Below are 7,639 nucleotides of genomic sequence, written 5' to 3'. Positions count from 1 at the left end.
AGACACGTCACACAAATTGGAGGAGGGGCAGAGCAGAGCCGCCTCCCGAGTCCGCAAGGTAGGCAGACCTGCAACCTACCGGCGGATCAGGCCCAGCGGCCTGCTGGTGTGGTAGACACGCCACCCGTCACCCCAATTGGAGTAGGGGCAGAGCAGAGCCTTCGCCCGCGGTCGGAGCAGGCCCAGCGGCCCGACAGCGTCGTAGTCACCCACGTCAACCCAATTGGAGCAGGGACAGAGCAGAGCCGCCACCCGCGCCCAGAACAGGTCCAGCAACCTGCCGGCATAGTAGTCACGACACCCCAATTGGAGTAGGGGCAGAGCAGATCCTCCACCCGAGCCCGCATGATAGGCAGGCCTGTGACAGACTGGCGGAACAGGCCCAGCGGCCCGCCAGCGTGGTAGACAGATCACCCCAATTGGAGGAGAAGCAGAGCTGCCGCCCGCCCCTGCAAGGGAGACTTTTCAACTATACAAGAGCAATATAAATATATAGGGGGAAAATTTCAAAAACACAACAGTTTCACCAAGCAGAAAGAAACACGAGCAATATGAAAAGACAGGGAAAGAAAGGACCACAAGCAATGCAGGTCAACTCAACTTTAGAAGAGGTAATAGCTGCAGCAGATGGAATGTCAGATAAAGAATTCAGGATATACATGCTGCAGATGATCTGGAGTCTCAAGGAAGACATTAGACAGCAAAATCAGACAATGAAAGATCACTTCGACCACTTCGACAATGTATTACATAAACAAATCCAAGAAGCAAAAGATCAACTATACAGGGAGATAGAGGTAATAAAAAACAAACAAACAGAAATTCTAGAAATGCAGGAAGCAATAAACCAATTTAAAAACTCAATTGAGAATACTACCAGCAGAGTAGAACACCTAGAAGATAGAACATCAGACAATGAAGACAAAGTATTTCAACTTGAAAAGAACATAGACAGCTCAGCAAAGCTGTTAAGAAACCATGAACAGAACATCCAAGAAATATGGGATAATATAAAGAGACCAAACTTAAGAGTCATTGGGATACAGGAAGGTATAGAGGTCCAAACCAAAGGAATGAGCCACCTATTCAATGAAATAATACGAGAAAACTTCCCAGACTTGAAGAATGAGACAGAATCCCAAATCCTAGAAGCATACAGGACGCCGAATGTGCAAAATCATAAGAGATCCACACCTAGACACATTATAATGAAGATGCCCAACATACAGAATAAGGAGAGAATTTTAAAAGCTACAAGAGAAAGGAAGCAGATTACATTTAGGGGTAAACCAATCAGGATAACAGCTGATCTTTCAACACAGACTCTGAAAGCTAGAAGATCCTGGAATAACATATTTCAAAAACTGAAAGAAAATGGGTTCCAACCAAGAATCATGTATCCAGCGAAATTAAGCTTCAGGATGGAAGATGAAATTAAAACCTTCCACGATAAACAAAAGTTAAAAGAATTTGCAGCTAGAAAACCATGTCTTCAAAACATCCTCGGCAAAACATTACAGGAAGAGGAAATGGAAAATAACAATGAAAACCAACAGTGGGAGGTAGGACAGTAAAGGGGGGAAAATAATCAGAAAGGAAAACAAACCATGTTTAGTAACATAAATAAACAAATATGGCTGGAAGAACAACCCATATCTCAATAATAACCCTAAATGTTAATGGCTTAAATTCACCAATCAAGAGACACAGGCTAGTAGAATGGATCACAAAACAAGACCCAACAATATGCTGCCTACAGGAGACGCATTTGATAGGAAAAGACATACATAGACTGAAGGTGAAAGGTTGGGAAAAATAATATCACTCATATGGACTTCGGAAACAAGCAGGAGTGTCCATACTCATATCAAATAAAATAGATTTCAAGCCAAAGTTAATCAAAAGGGATAAAGAGGGACACTACATACTGCTCAAGGGAACCATACACCAACAAGACATAACTATCATAAATATATATGCCCCAAACAATGGTGCAGCTATGTTCATCAAACAAACTCTTCTCAAGTTTAAGAGTCTAATAGACCAACATACAATAATCATGGGAGACTTCAACACACCTCTCTCACCACTAGACAGATCTTCCAAACAAAAGTTGAATAAGGAAACTACAGAACTCAATAACACAATTAATAACCTAGACTTAATTGATATATATAGAATATATCACCCAACATCAAGCAGTTACACTTTTTTCTCAGCAGCACATGGATCCTTCTCAAAAATAGATCATATATTATGTCACAGGGCAACTCTTAGACAATATAAAGGAGTGGAGATAATACCATGCATCTTATCTGATCATAATGGAATGAAACTGAAAATCAACGATAAAAGAAGGAAGGAAAAAACATGCATCACTTGGAGAATGAACAATTGGTTACTAAATGATCAATGGGTTATAGAAGACATCAAGGAGGAAATTAAAAAATTCTTAGAGATAAATGAAAGCACAGACACAACATATCGGAATCTATGGGACACATTAAAAGCAGTTCTAAGAGGAAAATTCATTGCTTGGAGTTCATTCCTTAAAAAAAGAAAAAACCAACAAATAAATGATCTCATACTCCATCTCAAAATCCTAGAAAAAGAAGAGCAAAACAACAGCAAAAGAAGTAGAAGGCAAGAAATTATTAAAATCAGAGCTGAAATTAATGAAATTGAAACAAAAGAAACAATTGAAAAGATTGACAAAACTAAAAGTTGGTTCTTTGAAAAAATAAATAAAATCGACAGACCCTTAGCCATGCTAATGAAGAGAAGAAGAGAGAGAAATCAAATTACTAGCATACGGGATGAAAAAGGCAATATCACAACAGACACTTCAGAAATACAGAAGATAATCAGAAACTATTTTGAATCCTTATACTCCAATAAAATAGAAGATAGTGAAGGCATCGATAAATTTCTTAAGTCATATGACCTGCCCAGATTAAGGCAGGAGGATATAGACAACCTAAACAGACCAATATCAATTGAGGAAATAGAAGAAACCATCAAAAGACTACCAACTAAGAAAAGCCCAGGACCAGATGGGTATACAGCAGAGTTTTACAAAACCTTTAAAGAGGAACTAATACCAATACTTTTCAAGCTATTTCAGGAAATAGAAAAAGAGGGAGAACTTCCAAATTCATTCTACGAGGCCAACATCACCCTGATTCCTAAACCAGACAAAGACACTTCAAAGAAAGAAAACTACAGACCAATATCTCTAATGAACCTAGATGCAAAAATCCTCAATAAAATTCTGGCAAATCGGATTCAAAAACATATCAAAAAAATTGTGCACCATGATCAAGTAGGATTCATCCCTGGTATGCAAGGCTGGTTCAATATACGGAAATCAATTAATGTTATTCACCACATCAATAGACTTAAAAATAAGAACCATATGATCATCTCGATAGATGCAGAAAAAGCATTCGACAAAGTACAGCATCCCTTTATGTTCAAAACGCTAGAAAAACTAGGGATAACAGGAACTTACCTCAACATTGTAAAAGCAATCTATGCTAAGCCTCAGGCTAGCATCATTCTGAATGGAGAAAAATTGAAGGCATTCCCTCTAAAATCTGTAACAAGACAGGGATGCCCTCTCTCACCACTTCTGTTCAACATAGTTCTCGAAACACTGGCCAGAGCAATTAGACAGACGAAAGAAATTAAAGGCATAAAAATAGGAAAAGAAGAACTTAAATTATCACTATTTGCAGATGACATGATTCTATACCTAGCAGACCCAAAAGGGTCTACAAAGAAACTATTAGAGCTAATAAATGAATTCAGCAAAGTGGCAGGATATAAAATCAACACGCATAAGTCAAAGGCATTCCTGTACATCAGCGACAAATCCTCTGAAATGGAAATGAGGACAACCACTCCATTCACAATATCCCCCCCAAAAATAAAATACTTAGGAATCAACCTAACAAAAGAGGTGAAAGATTTATACAATGAAAACTACAGAACCCTAAAGAGAGAAATAGAAGAAGATCTTAGAAGATGGAAAAATATACCCTGTTCATGGATAGGCAGAACTAACATCATCAAAATGACGATATTACCAAAAGTTCTCTATAGGTTTAATGCAATGCCAATCAAAATCCCAATGGCATTTCTTATAGAAATAGAGAAAGCAATCATGAAATTCATATGGAAAAATAAAAGACCCAGAATAGCAAAAACAATGCTAAGCAGGAAGGGTGAATCAGGCGGTATAGCGATACCAGACTTCAAACTATACTACAGAGCAATAGTAACAAAAACAGCATGGTACTGGTACCAAAACAGGCGGGTGGACCAATGGTACAGAATAGAGGACACAGAAACCAATCCACAAAACTACAACTATCTTATATTTGATAAAGGGGCTAAAAGCATGAAATGGAGGAAGGATAGCATCTTCAACAAATGGTGCTGGGAAAACTGGAAATCCATATGCAACAAAATGAAACTGAATCCCTTTCTCTCGCCATGCACAAAAGTTAACTCAAAATGGATCAAGGAGCTTGATATCAAATCAGAGACACGGCGTCTGATAGAAGAAAAAGTCGGCTACGACCTACATACTGTGGAGTCGGGCTCCAAATTCCTCAATAGGACACCCATAGCACAACAGTTAATAACTAGAATCAACAAATGGGACTTATTCAAACTAAAAAGTTTTTTCTCAGCAAAAGAAACAATAAGAGAGGTAAATAGGGAGCCTACATCCTGGGAACAAATCTTTACTCCTCACACTTCAGATAGAGCCCTAATATCCAGAGTATACAAAGAACTCAAAAAATTAGACAACAAGATAACAAATAACCCAATCAACAAATGGGCCAAAGACATGAACAGACACTTCTCAGAGGAGGACATACAATCAATCAACAAGTACATGAAAAAATGCTCACCATCCCTAGCAGTCAGAGAAATGCAAATCAAAAGCACCCTAAGATACCATCTCACTCCAGTAAGATTGGCAGCCATTATGAAGTCAAACAACAACAAGTGCTGGTGAGGATGTGGGGAAAAGGGTACACTTGTTCATTGTTGGTGGAACTGCAAATTGGTGCAGCCAATCTGGAAAGCAGTATGGAGATTTCTTGGAAAGCTGGGAATGGAACCACCATTTGACCCAGCTATTCCCTTTCTCGGTCTATTCCCTAAAGACCTAAATAGAGCATGCTACAGGGACACTGCTACATCGATGTTCATAGCAGCACAATTCACAATAGCAAGACTGTGGAACCAACCTAGATGCCCTTCAATAGACGAATGGATAAAAAAAATGTGGCATTTATACACAATGGAGTATTACTCTGCATTAAGAAATGACAAAATCATAGAATTTGGAGGGAAATGGATGGCATTAGAGCAGATTATGCTAAGTGAAGCCAGCCAATCCCTAAAAAACAAATGCCAAATGTCTTCTTTGATATAAGGAGAGTAACTAAGAACAGAGTAGGGACGAAGAGCATGAGAAGAAGATTAACATTAAAAAGGGACGAGAGGTGGGAGGGAAAGGGAGAGAGAAGGGTAATTGCATGGAAATGGAAGGAGACCCTCAGGGTTATACAAAATTACATACAAGAGGTAGCGAGGGGAAAGGGAAAAATAATACAAGGGGGAGATATGAACTGCAGTAGAGGGGGTAGAGAGAGAAGAGGGGAGGGGAGGGGAGGGGAGGGGGATAGTAAAGGATAGGAAAGGCAGCAGAATACAACAGACCCTAGTATGGCAATATATAAATCAATGGAAGTGTAACTGATGTGATTCTGCAATTTGTATACGGGGTAAAAATGGGAGTTCATAACCCACTTGAATCAAAGTGTGAAATATGATATATCAAGAACTATGTAATGTTTTGAACAACCAACAATAAAAAAAAATAATAATAAAAATAGGGAAAAAAAAAAGAAAACTAAAAAAAAAAAAAAAAAAGAAAATTCAACTTCAGCCTCAGCAAGACCCATTTTAAGTTTCTGAGAACTTGGACCTCAAAAAGACCTAAAGGGGACTGGGGATGTGGCTCAAGCCATAGTGCACTCTCTTGGCGTGTGGGGTGCTGGGTTCGATCCTCATCACCACATAAAAATAAATATGTTGTGTCCACCGAAAACTAAAAAATAAATATTAAAAAATTCTCTCTCTTTAAAAAAAAAGAAAATTAAAAAAGAAAAAAGACCTAAAGGTAAGGTCTGAAACTTTAAAACTGTTAGAAGAAAACAGGGGAAACATTTCAAGACATATGCACAGGGAGTGACTTCCTTTATAGGACTCCAAAAATCTGGACAAATAGCAAGAATTGACAAAGGGAGCTGCCAACAAATTAAAAACCTTCTGTGTAGCAAAGGAAACAACAGAGTGAAGAAATAGGCTACAGACTGGAAGAAAACCTTTGCCAGTCAATGAAACAGAGGATCAATACCCAGAATATATGAAACACTCAAAAAACTTAACACCAATAAAAATTAAAAAAAAAAAAAACCTAATCAATAAGTGGGCAAATGAACTAAAGAGATACTTTTTACAAAAAGAAACACACAAGGCCAATATTACATGAAAATGTTCAATATCTTTAGTCATCAGGAAAATGTAAATCAAAACTACATTGAACCAGAGATAGTGATGAACATACATGTCTGTAAACCCCAAAATTAGGGAGGCTGAGGCAGGAGGATCACAAGTTTGTGGCCAGCCTCAGTAATCTCAAAATAAAAAATAAAAAGGACTCAGGATGTAACTCAGTAGTAAAGCACCCTAGTTCAATTCTCAGTACCAAATAAAATAATCAAATACCAACAAACAATAAAAACAAAAAACTATTCTGAGAGCCCATCTCACTGAAGTCAGAATGGCTACTATCAAGAATACAAAAAAAAAAAAAAAAAAAAATGCTGTAAAAAATGTGGGGGAATGGAATCCTTTTACACTGTTGGTGGGAATGTAAATTGCCACTATGGAAATCAGTACAGAGGTTCCTCAAAAAACTAAAAATAAAACTAACATGTGATCTAGGAATACAACTCCTTATTATATACATGAAGGAATTAAAGTCAATATATTATAGAGATAATTGCATTCTGATGTTTATCACAGCAAAATTCACAATAGTGAAGGTATGGTATCAGCAGGGTTTTTAAAAATATATTTTTAGTTTTAGGTGGGCACAATGTCTTTATTTTATTTTTATGTGGTGCTGAGGATCCAACCCAGAGCCTCATGCATGCGAGGTAGTACTCTACCACTGAGCCATAATGCCAGCCCTGGAATCAGCAGTTTTTATGAATAGATAAATGATAAGGAAAACGTTGTATATATACATAGTGGAGCATTATTCAGCCATAAAGAATGAAATCATGTCATTTTCAGGAAAATAGATGGAACTGAAGATCATAACATTAAGCCAAACGCAGAATGATAAGTATCATCTGTTTTCCCCCATGTGGATTCTAGGGAAAAAAAATGACATGAAAGTAGCAAAGAGACTCTTAAAGAAGAGGAAGCGGATGAGAGGATAGAGGAAGGGAGGAAAAAAGAAGGATAAAAGCAGGGAGTAGATATGACCAAGCTATGTTATATGCAGATAGGAATATGCCATATTGACCCTTTTTTCTGTGTATTAAAA

The sequence above is a fragment of the Callospermophilus lateralis genome, chromosome 6 (genome assembly GCF_048772815.1).
Source record: "Callospermophilus lateralis isolate mCalLat2 chromosome 6, mCalLat2.hap1, whole genome shotgun sequence".
Lineage (NCBI taxonomy): Eukaryota > Metazoa > Chordata > Mammalia > Rodentia > Sciuridae > Callospermophilus > Callospermophilus lateralis.
Note: the sequence above shows the minus strand (reverse complement) of the source record.